Source organism: Bos grunniens, chromosome 20 (assembly GCF_055505025.1).
Source record: "Bos grunniens cultivar Pamir isolate PY7600 chromosome 20, Bosgru_T2T1.0, whole genome shotgun sequence".
Taxonomy (NCBI): domain Eukaryota; kingdom Metazoa; phylum Chordata; class Mammalia; order Artiodactyla; family Bovidae; genus Bos; species Bos grunniens.
Window position 1 is genome coordinate 39,759,571 of NC_141184.1, and position 12,691 is coordinate 39,772,261.

The 12,691-nt window shown below is 40.9% G+C and overlaps 1 protein-coding gene across 7 annotated transcripts in view; it reads left to right on the plus strand.

Moving 5' to 3' along the window:
* GHR (growth hormone receptor) overlaps positions 1 to 12,691 on the plus strand; it is a 313,209-nt gene that overhangs the window by 87,734 nt on the left and 212,784 nt on the right. Inside the window, exon 1 of one of the 7 annotated variants that reach the window (XM_086361583.1) lies at positions 6,140 to 6,361. The exons of the other annotated variants lie outside the window; for them this stretch is intronic. The gene's annotated coding sequence lies outside the window, so the exon portion shown is untranslated. Of the gene's footprint in view, positions 1 to 6,139; positions 6,362 to 12,691 lie in introns of those variants that run through there. 7 annotated transcript variants of the gene reach the window in all.

Genomic DNA, 12,691 nt, shown 5'->3' on the forward strand with positions numbered 1-12,691 from the left:
CAAGGATTGTGGACTTTTTCATTTTATTTGCTTCCTGTGTTTTTCTCCGCTAGATCTTCAGTGCCTGGAACTTAGGCCCACATGTGAGAGAGGCATTTCAAAAATGTCGACTGAATGAATGAACCTCGAACTCCTTTAGAATTCATCAGAATTTCCTTCCAGGCTAGAGAACAGTCTGTCTGCCTTTATTTTTCTTCTGATGTTATTTATATGTTTGTCTGCATATGTGACAGGAAGAGTGGATTTTATCAAGCCTGTTTTCGTGTTTTCTTTGGTATGCATCAGACTTGCATACTGTTTCATACTCACCACAGTGCCCCCGAGGATGTTCTAACCTTTTAAGCTTTGGTATTTTAGTCATTTATTATAAAGGGTGTGCTGGAAAAGATTGTGGTGCCAGGTTGCGTATATCTTTTTATACCCTTCTACCAACATAAGTACTGTTTGTTCCCCTTTAGAAATCCAAGCTTTTATGAGATCAATTAAAAGTTAGGTTAATTAGGTTTGTGGCTTTTCAAATGTTAGCCTGTGCTCTAACTGCTATGGGTTACTGTAAAATTGATTTTTGATGGAAATTTGAAATGTATTACCTCTATACCCACTACCAGTCTTAATGTATAGTTAGAGAACACAGATCCTCCCAATATTCCATAGTGATGGCCATGGCACTGGTTTATGCTAATATTACGAAGGGGCAGGGAGATGATGACTAACTCCTTTTGGTGCTGGACGTGGTTTCATGAGGGTGGTGTTGAGAGGTGGTGGTGGTGTTTGAGGTTGATAGGGCAGAGGGTAATAAGTGCAGAGGTTCTCAAGGTTGGGGTGCAGACCGGAGTCATTCCAGTGGATCCAGGAGTCGGCAGGTGCCATTTAAGGCACAGAAATGTACAGATTCCAGTGTATTCATCAATATATGGTGAATAATTAGGCACAGAGGTGAGGGGGAGTATAGGAAATCCTGACGAGAGCAGCAGACCCTTGTGAACTTGACCCCCCCTAGGGAACTCTCAAAGTTTTAGGTGATATGACTGGATTGGTCTTCCCATTCCTCACCTTTCCCAAACAGTACTTGGCTTCTTGGAACTGACAGCTTGTTTGGAGAAAAGATGTCTGTCCCCAGTGCTTAGATGAGTGCCTGGCATATAATAGAAGGACTTATTTGTTTCGTGAATATATAATACATACACACACACACACATAGACGTACACACACATATATGATTTATATACATTTGTTGTTGTTCAGTTGCTAAGTCATGTCTGACTCTTTGCCACACTGTGGACTGCAGCATGCCAGGCTTCCCTGTCCATCACCAATATCCAGAGCTTGCTCAAACTCATGTCCATCGAGTCAGTGATCCCATACAACCATCTCATCCTCTGTTTCCCCATTCTCCTCCTGCCCTCAGTCTTTCCCAGCATCAGGGTCTTTTCCAATGAGTCAGCTCCTTGCATCAGGTAGCCAAAGTATTGGAGCTTCAGCATCAGTCCTTCACATGAACATTCAGGACTGATTTCCCTTAGAATTGACTGGTTTGGTCTCCTTGCAGTTCAAGGGACCCTGAAGAGTCTTCTCCAGTGCCACAATTCAAAAGCATCAGTTCTTCAGTTCTCAGCTATCTTTATGATCCAGTGCTCACATCCATCGGAGAAGGCAATGGCAACCTACTCCATCACTCTTGCCTGGAAAATCCCATGGATGGAGGAGCCTGGTAGGCTGCAGTCCATGGGGTCACGAAGAATTGGACATGACTGAGGGACTTCACTTTCACTTTTCACTTTCATGCATTGGAGAAGGAAATGGCAATCCACTCCAGTGTTCTTGCCTGGAGAATCCCAGGGATGGCGGAGACTGGTGAGCTGCCGTCTATGGAGTGGCCCAGAGTCGGACACGACTGAAGTGACTTAGCAGCAGCAGCAGTTCACATCCATACATGACTACTGGAAAAACCATAGCTTTGACTAGACAGACCTTTGTCAGCAAAGTAATGTCTCTGCTTTTTAATATGCTGTCTATGTTTGTCATAACTTTTCTTCCAAGGAGCAAGCATCTTTTAATTTCATGGCTGCAGTCACTGTCCACAGTGATTTGGAGCCCAAGAAAATAAAGGCTGTCACTGTTTCCACTTTTTCCCCTCTATTTGCTATCAAGTGATGGGACTGGATACCATGATCTTCATTTTTCCAATGTTGAGTTTTAAGCCAGCCTTTTCACTCTCCTCTTTCACCTTCATCAAGAGGCTCTTTAGTTCCTCTTTGCTTTCTGCCATTAGAATGGTATCATCTGCATATCAGAGGTTATTGATATTTCTGCCAGCAATCTTGATTTCCTCTTGTGATTCACCCAGCCTGGCATTTTGCATGATGTATTCTGCATGTAAGTTAAATAAGCAAGGTGACGACAATATACAGCCTTGATGTACTCCTTTCCCAATTTTAAACCAGTCCATTGTTCCATGTCTGTTTCTGTTACTTCTTGATCCGTATACAGATTTCTCAGGAGACAGTTAAGGTGTCAGGAGACAGAAAAGGTAGAGAAAATGCAACAGTGAATATTAATATATATTTGAATGAATGATCTATCAATATTCATTTCTGCATTTTCTCTGTAGTAAAGCTTAACTATATATTCAAATCCTTTAGGGTCCTGCACTTGACTAGCAGGTTGCTCATTGAAAACTAGCTTTATAGACTGTGAATTAATAAAAGTAATGGCATAAGTAGACACCCCATAACAGTTTTTGACTTGGATATTTTAGCTGTGACACATCTTCTTTCTCAATTCTGTTTAAGGTTCCTTCTACCAGCTCTGATCTACTTCTCAACTTGTGGTGTTTTAACGCCAGCCCCCCTGCCAAAATAAAAATTTTTGAACACCTTAAGGTTCTTTCTTTGATGTCCTGAACTCGTGGCTCTGGGAGAAAAAAAAATTTAATGATCAAGGAAATAAAATTGAATTAGATCCTTCGTGAAGTTTATGATGAAAACAGTACCCTTCTGTAAGCATAGTCTTCTGGTCTGCCACTAACAGGTTGGGTATCACTGATTAGCTCCTCCACATTTCTGCATCTCAGTAGACTAATGTGGCCAAATTTCCATAATCAAATGGTTACTAGAGACCTAATGTTTTAACCACCACCACCACCCCAAACTTACCTCTTTGGTGAGATTTCAACTGTATAGGTTATATGAGAGGAAAATGCCCTACTCAGCCTCTTTAATCATCTCATCCCAAGGCTGGGATGAGTTGTACACAGTAAAAAGTCATTTGTGCAGTCTCCAAATGACTTTATGGATTATTCAGCCTCTAGTCCTCTCCCTTCCATGTGGAGGCCAGCTATCTTTGGCAACTTCATAGCTTATTAGCAGCCCAACTAGAGGCCAGGGAGAGGAAATGGATGAGATAAAGCTTAAGTATGTCACATTGGTTCTTTCTTAGCAACTCTGATAAAAGGCTTAGCAGGATGAGGCTAAAACTTGATTAAAGAGGTTTGGGGATTATCTGTGACTTTAACTTATGTATCTTACCTTCCTCCTTTCTCCTGTTCCCTTTTCTAGTAATTAAGCATGAGTTGGCTGTAGACATGAATGAGGTTGGTATAAAAGTTCTTTACTATCCTATAGGTTCTTGAAAAAATTATGTTTAATTACAGGAAAATCAAAATAAAACTTACTTTGTTATTTTTCCTAGTCAAATTTGGGCAAGTTCTTGACCAGAACTGTGACTAAATATAGTAAAATAATTGCTTAAGTCAAAAGATGCACCTTACAGCTATGTTCTGGATTCCACGTGCAGAAATCTGGCCGCTTACAAGTGGCCTATTGTAGGTCCTCAAACAAGATTTGTTCTGCAAATCTTCCATGAGCAAGGTCACATCTTTGGGTAGGCAGACCCAGAGATTTCACACTCAGAAGATAAATTCATGCTATATTTCTTGGAGAAATCTTTAGCCTTGCTTCTCTGATAACCCAGCCCTTTCTTCCCTCTTGTTAGAATTTGTGATCCCCAAAAATTATTATCTGGGTTTATGTAAACTCCCAGCTATTCATGATCGTGGACATAAATGGTTCTAGATGCAAGAAAAAAAAAATCCAGAGATAGATAATCTGAAATCAACTTTAGTGAAGAAGCCATAGAATGAGGTTCAGGATTTAAGAAACAGAGGTCAAAGTTGGGGCATGACCTCAGGAAGATGGAGGACAGGGCAGAGATGAACCTGGGACCTCTGGTGAGGCAATGCCCAGGCATGCCCCTGGAACTCTGTCATGGCAGGGACATTGGTAAAGATCGGTAGTTATTACAGAAAGAGAAGGGAAGATGGAAGGAAAAGATTGTGGGAGGGTCCATGGGGTCCCCGTAAATAGTATCATCCCAGTTCCATTTGATAAAGGAGCTTTGTAAACTTTCCTACGTTTCCAACGTCTAAAAGAAGACTGGGTCTTTAGGGACCAATAAGACACTCCATTTCACTGGGAATTTGTGACATCTTGGAGGAGAAAGAGTGGTGGGGGCGTGATGGGCCAGCTAAGTCACAAAGCCAGCTGTCTCATTAAAGGTGGCCAGAAGAGGGCCGTTACCTTTTATCAAGAGCACAACTGAAGTTGCAGAGAGTACTTCTGCCACAGAGTCATAAAGCACGGTGCAGGTTTACCCAAGATGCAGTATCTTACACATTAGTAGACCCTTAATATGTTTGCTAAATACATACTAGCTGCTGCTTTTTCCCAGATCTCATCAGACTTCCATAGAGACCTTGAACCTGGTCCCTTCCAGAAAACCAAAGAATGACTCTACAGGGAAATGATTGCAAATCCAGAAAGCAGTTTTGCCTTACTGGTAAAAACAGATTTCTTTTCCTCGTAGTTTACTTTGGCATAGGCTAGTGTCTCGTTCATGGCAGACAGCTACTGTTTGCAACTGTTGTTATCATGTGTTTCCTTCCTTATCTTCCAGTATACTCTCTTCCTATTGTTAATTCTTTCAGTTTACTAATGAAACCCACTTTTTAAGCTGTTGCATTTTTCTTCATCTGTGAGATCCATCTTACTGTGCTCTGGGTCATCTCCATAGCTTTGGCTTCTGTTTACCTGGGAGTTAGTTGTTCACAGGAAAGAAGAGAGATGGTGGACACAGGTTGAGGACTAACTTAATGATTTCCTTCATTTGGCAGTAAGGCTTAATTAAGATCCCCATTGCGTGTTATTGGATTTAGTCTGTGACCTTCTGGAACACAGTCTTGACTTAACACTGGGTGGATATAAAAACAGTAAGCCAAGAAATTTGTGTTTCTCTGGACTGTAGCTGTTTGTTTAGCTGTAGAAAATTTAGTGGGTGGTCCAGGCTTCACCACCGGTAAGACCAGAGCTGAGTTGGAAAATGGTTGTTGAAGGAGAGCGGTAGCAATCCTTGCATTTCTTCCATTTTATCACAGTCTAGAAATTAGTTCATTGGGCAGGTTGATCTTGCAGTAGTTCGTATTTTCGTTTTCTCTCCTTCAAGTCATTTAGTTTAAATCTTAGAGCTATGCTCATTGAAAGCTCTTCCTGACCCATGAAGTGAATAACAATAATGATTGTCACTGGAAACAAAGGCTTTATTTGGCTTACTTTTGGAGTGGATACAGAGAAAAACTGTAATGTTATAGATAGATTTTTATTTACTTTTTGATTATTCGTTTAAGTGATCATAACCTCTAACTGGTATTTGTTTCTGACTTTTGTCAATGTGTTCCCCATATGGGAGAGGCAAAAGACCTGAAGTTGGTGCAGCCAACATATAAAATGTAATAAACTGCCCCATTAATTACCACTTTGATTGCCACCTTTAAAGTGAGAGTTTGTTAACTGGATCACTAGTACTCTGCAATCTAAAGCCTAAAAACGGTTCACCTTTACCATAAACACATAAGCCAAAATCACTTGGATGCAGCGTGACACAGTGGTTGGCTCAGAAGGGCTAACTGGGATCTTGGTTTGGCTGCTCCCAAGCTATGTAACCTTGGGTTTCAGGAACCTGATCTTGGTTTGGCTGCTTCCAAGCTGTGTAACCTTCTGCTACATATGATGATTGCAGAGTTTCTTCATCGGGGTTTTGAAATTAGATAATATATACAAAGAGCTTAGAACAGTATCTCACCCTGTAGAGAAAGTAGGGGAGAAACAATGAAAGGAAAGGGGACAAGACAGTGAGGGGTGGGGAGGAGGAGAAGGGAGAGAATGTTAGAGAAACAGTGGAAGGATCTCAAATATAAAATGGCTGTTTTTTAGTTTTTCACGAGAAGAGATACACAGGCATGCTCATATGATTTGGACAGACTTTGGTGTACATCAGCAAAAGGTTGGAGCCTACACTGAGCCAGAGGTATGGACCTGTGTGATTTATGTCCTGCCCAGTTGCCTGGTGTCCCTGTGGTCGGATTGATCCCTATTGGTACAAAGAATTTTTTGGACAGGTAATTGGGGCAAACTTTGAAGCCTGATTGTTTGAACCTATTTGCCAAAATGTGTAATTATTTACTGGTGCTTGCTAAAGATGTTAGCTTAGCTTTTATGGCTGAGACAGAATTAAGTTTAATACTTGGAGGCATCTTCTTCAGTTGGCCTGGTTGTTGTGACAGCCCTTGGTTTGGCATGTAGCAACCAAACCTACTGGTTAATTCATTAGACATTTATTATTTAGAAATTTATCTTCTCAAAGCACAAAAAACAATGCTTTATTATGTTCCATCTCTTTCCTCTAAGAAGATAGTAACTGTTAACTTAATACCAATGGACTGATATTAAATGGGGGTTGAGAAAATAAATTTTGAAAAGACAGTAATAACAAGAATTTTCCTCTGATGAAGATTTTCTTTTAAATACTTGAAGTGAGATTTATCAAAACAATAATTGAACTTTGAAATAAGATCAAACTAGCGAATTAGAATTTCCAGGAGATCAGGAAGGTGTCTGTGTCCTCTATGACTACATCTTTGGGCCTGTATCAGTACCCAGGTCATGGAGGCACTCAATAACACTGAATGAATGAGTACAGTATCTAAATTAGCATAACTGTCCCTTGGAGTAATATTAAGTCAAAGGGGGATATGTCATCACTTCTTTATGGTCAGGACCTATGTTGTCTGTTCCAATTAAAAGAAAAAATGTGATATAAAGGAAACAAAGTGAAATGCTCTTTATTTCTATTGTGTTTGACATCTTAATAAGTTCTGAGTTGATTTTCCAAATCCTGTTGTATTGAGATTGTCAGACGTTTCTTAGTGGTGTCTTGTTTGTTCAACTTACGGTGAAGGTTAGGTTACTGCCATTCTGGGTAGATGTATGTTTTACGTTATTAAAAAGGCATGTCTTCTGGGCATGATCATGTAATCCAAACACTTGGCATAATTTCTCTTGATGCTGTGCTCTTGCCATTGCAGAGTCTAAGGACCAAATGAGGTCTTGTTCCTTTCCTGATATTCTTCTGAACAATTTAGAATATGCCAAGTCCATTAACACAATGAACTGGCTCAGTGTTCTGTTTTCTGGTCTTCTCAGATTACCCACCAGCTGGAAGTTTAGACATTAAAAACAATGACTGTGATCCTTTCCCTGCACTGCCCTTCCTTCTGCTTCTTTCCCTAAAATTGGTCTCTTGATTCCAGTATATTAATAATGAATAGTATTAATAGTTTTATATGAATATCTTGATAATTATTTTTATTACTAGCATTATAATAATAGCATATGTGTGTACAAACACATATACAAAGGGGAGAGTGATTGGTAGATAATTTGGCCATTGGATGAATGCTAAAATTTTTTATTAAACAAATTTTGTGAGTGTGTGTGGTGGTGTTTGTTCCCTTTGCAACTCAAATAACAGACTTCTTGGGATGTAGGGAAAACATATGCTCAGGAAACAACAGAGCCTCCTTTTCCACTGTCGGTATGGAAGACATATGCAAAAGAAATGAAGGGATGTGTTTGCTGGAGCCAGGGCTCTGTGAGCAATAACACGGGTAGGAAAAAAGGCTCACAGGGAAGTAAAAGCTTGGGGCGCTTTCTCCTGGCAGAGTAATCTCGTCCTCATCAGCTTTTCCCTGGCCTCAGAAGTACATGTGGAGTGACCACAGCAGAGTGCCCAGCTTCTCAGATCCCCATCATCCCCTTCCCAGTATGAGCGGGACACTGCAGGACCATTTCTGCCTCTTCCTGCTGTTAGCACACACAGCCTAAATGAACACATCCCAGTGGAAGGGGCACAGCCTGTTGGCATTTACAGGGATCCAGGGTGATATCTGATCTTCCCACTAGAGAAAAGTGAGAGAGTTGATAAAAAGTGCTAAACTCTGCATGGGTCATGTGACTTATTCTTGGCATTCAAGGAGCCAGAGGCTCTTGTGGTCTAATCTGGAGAGAGTCGCTAACTCACTGTGTCACCTTGGCAAATTGGTTGATCTCCTTGTGCTGTAGTGTTCAGTCCAGCTGCTAGAGGGAATAAAAGCAAGACCTCACTGAAACCAGATGCTGCCTCTCTGAAAGGCTTTCAGCAATAAATAATATCGTATATACTTTGTTCCTGGCAGCAAGTGCTGAACTGTTATAACCCCCTGTTTTCACTTGCTTCTAAAATTCTGGAAATTTCTCGTTTGGGCTTGAATTTTTCCATGCTTGTCCTCAGTCCAAAGCTCTTTGGAAATTTTGACCAAAATTTCACTTAGCTGTTTTTCCTGAATGATGGGAGAATGAGGGCAATGCATTGTTTCTTCAGCTCATAAAATAAATGTCAATTTTTGCCTGGTATACGTCAGAAAAACAGCAAAGCTGCTCTGTTTGAAGTGTCTAGTAAAAGAATCGTGGGCTGGTCAAGAATGCCCGCAGAAGACAAATTTAGGTTGTTCAGTGTATCCTCTTGTGTTTAAACAAGACCACACACAATTGGGACACACATGGAAAGCCCTAGTCTAATGTTAAAGATGGCCGAAGAGGAAGATTCCACTTAGTCCCTCAGGAATCCATCCCCAGCTAGTTACCAAGAGGCAGTCGCAGCTACCATCGGTTCTCATCTTTCTTGACCACTTGCTCCATGTCTACGTGGTTCCTAAAGACTTCATGATTATTTACTGTCACTGACCCCATTGTCTACATTTTGAATAAAGTAGACCTTATCTTTCAAGTGGACTTCAAAGAAGCCTTCTGTGACCATCAAACTAGCTCATGCATCTCTTCAAAGCACTTGCAGCCTAATTACATACATGTGTAATGACCTCAGCTATGCTTCCCCACTAGACCCACAGCTCCATTATGGCAGAGCCCATGTCTCTCTTACTCATTGTCTCTGTGACACTTAGCTTTAATGTTGAGCATATGGTGGAAACTCATTGCTGAATGAATTAAATCACTACGACTACAATTGTTCTTACTGGCATTTGTTCATAGATTTGTCCGTTCAGACATGCATGCGTGCGTTCAGCAAGCATCATTATCTGTTTATGCCAAGAGTTGCCGGGAATCTGTCCTTTGGTCGATGACACAGAAGTTCTTAAGGATTTATTACTTATACACCAAAACAAGTATATTATGTGGGCACCGTTATAATTGGAATGCTTTTCCTATAATTGGAATATTCAGATAATAAAAGCAGACCCAGGAAATTTATCATTTACTGAGCATCTGTTATGTGCCAGGCACTGTATTAGATACTGAAAAGAGAAAGATTGGTAAGAAACAGTCTCTGTCAAGAAATGTCCTGTAGGCTAATGGTAGCAAGAAGACAGATCCTGAAATAACTATTACTCAAGGCAGAATATAATAATCAGGTGAGAGTTAAAAGCTTGAGAGCGATTGCTGTGCCACAGGATACCTTGTGACCTTGTGCAAATCTCCTGAAGAATCAAGGAGAGATTTCTGGTGTTCCCTTTATGGTCAGAGGCCTCCTGAGGATAGGCAGTTAGTTGCGCTTCCTCTCACAGCCGCCTGGGGCTCTCCTTAACCCTACCAGCTTTGCACTCTCTGCCTTCAACCTTGAGAAACGGGTCCAGTCTCTCAGTACTAGAAAACATACTTGCCATCAAGATCATTATTATATGCATAAAACCCCCAAGATCTCTTTATGCTTTATACAAACATGGGTACATTTTTGCCTCTAGATTTCCCTGTTTCACCCTAAGTTTGAAGAATGTATGGCAGAAACCGAAGTGTGTACATTTATAGGCAATTGGCTGGGGGACAAACAGCTCTCTACACTCCAGCCACACTGACTTTTTCTCATGTTCCCTAACCCACCAAGCTAACTGTCCTCTTGCCTGGAATGTTTCATCCTCAGATTTTGGCATTGCTGGCTCCTCTTGTCATTCTGGTCTCAACTCAACTGAAAGGTCTTTTGTGACCCCAGTAACCAACCATCCCTACCCTTGTTTCCATTTACTTTCTATCATGTCATCCTATTATGCTTGCTTTATAGCATTTATCCATCTGATAGTTTTCCACTTATTGTTGTTCAGTCACTAAGTCATGTCCAACTCTTTGTACCCCATGGACTGCAGCACCCCAGGCTTCACTGTCCTTCACTGTCTCCCAGAATTTGCTGAAATTCATGTCCATGGAGTCAGTGGTGCTGTCTGACCATTTTTCTTTTTTTTTATTTTTATTTGTTTATTTTTTTTATTTTATTTTTAAACTTTACATAATTGTATTCGTTTTGCCAAATATCAAAATGAATCCGCCACAGGTATACATGTGTTCCCCATCCCGAACCCTCCTCCCTCCCCATACCATCCCTCTGGGCCGTCCTAGTGCACCAGCCCCAAGCATCCAGCATCGTGCATCGAACCTGGACTGGCAACTCGTTTCCTACATGATATTTTACATGTTTCATTGCCATTCTCCCAAATCTTCCCACCCTCTCCCTCTCCCACAGAGTCCATAAGACTGTTCTATACATCAGTGTCTCTTTTGCTGTCTCGTACACCGGGTTATTGTTACCCTCTTTCTAAATTCCATATATATGCGTTAGTATACTGTATTTATGTTTTTCCTTTTGGCTTACTTCACTCTGTATAATAGGCTCCAGTTTCATCCACCTCATTAGAACTGATTCAAATGTATTCTTTTTAATGGCTGAGTAATACTCCATTGTGTATATGTACCACAGCTTTCTTATCCATTCATCTGCTGATGGACATCTAGGTTGCTTCCATGTCTTGGCTATTATAAACAGTGCTGCGATGAACATTGGGGTACACGTGTCTCTTTCCCTTCTGGTTTCCTCAGTGTGTATGCCCAGCAGTGGGATTGCTGGATCATAAGGCAGTTCTATTTCCAGTTTTTTAAGGAATCTCCACACTGTTCTCCATAGTGGCTGTACTAGTTTGCATTCCCACCAACAGTGTAAGAGGGTTCCCTTTTCTCCACACCCTCTCCAGCATTTATTATTTGTAGACTTTTGGATCGCAGCCATTCTGACTGGTGTGAAATGGTACCTCATAGTGGTTTTGATTTGCATTTCTCTGATAATGAGTGATGTTGAGCATCTTTTCATGTGTTTGTTAGCCATCTGTATGTCTTCTTTGGAGAAATGTCTATTTAGTTCTTTGGCCCATTTTTTGATTGGGTCATTTATTTTTCTGGAGTTGAGCTGCAGGAGTTGCTTGTATATTTTTGAGATTAGTTGTTTGTCGGTTGCTTCATTTGCTATTATTTTCTCCCATTCTGAAGGCTATCTTTTCACCTTGCTAATAGTTTCCTTTGATGTGCAGAAGCTTTTAAGGTTAATTAGGTCCCATTTGTTTATTTTTGCTTTTATTTCCAATATTCTGGGAGGTGGGTCATAGAGGATCCTGCTGTGATGTATGTCAGAGAGTGTTTTGCCTATGTTCTCCTCTAGGAGTTTTATTTCACTTGCTTACTGGCTATTGTAAATTTTCTTCCAGTAGAATTCTCAGTTTCATGAAATAGGAAAGCTTTAGTGCTGATTTAGAGTGTCCCAGAAAGTGTATAATGCATGATAGGTGCTCAAACATGCACATTGAATGACTAATTGAATACAAGAATGGCCAGAGGCTGAGGGCAGTGGTTGAATCCTATTATGCTCTTTGCCTGAAGAAAACCTCTTGTCCGCTGATCTTCAGGTGCCTTTGCCTTGGCACCAACCCAAATCTACTCTACTGGTGAAGCAATAGCCGCTAGGATGGTATTTATCCATGCTCTTCAGATTAAAGGATGCGCTCTAATGCAGGCTCCTTTGATCTCTACTGTAAAGATGCCATTGCTGAGACCAGTATGTTTCAAGATTTCATCCATAGTTCTTATTCTAGACCTTCTGGTTATCACTGACTTCCAGGTATAATTTAGAATGTCATTTCAGGTTTATGAAGCTCTGTATGCTGTAGGTCTTCTCTGAAACTTTTTCAACACATCTTAAAAACTTTACAGTTTCTCTTGCTAATGATTTTCATCTGCCAAAGAGTCTAGTTAAAAATCAGATCACTGAAGATACCTCAGCTGTGTGTGTGCGCACTAAGTCACTTCAGTCTTGTCCGATCTGTGCAACCCTATGAACTATAGTCCACCAGGCTCCTCTGTCTATGGGATTCTCCAGGCAAGAATACTGAAGTGTGTTGCCATTTCCTTCTCTGGCAGTGGGGTGCGGCGGGGGGAGTCTTCCTGACCCAGGGATCAAACCCACGTCTCTTTCATCTCCTGCATTGAC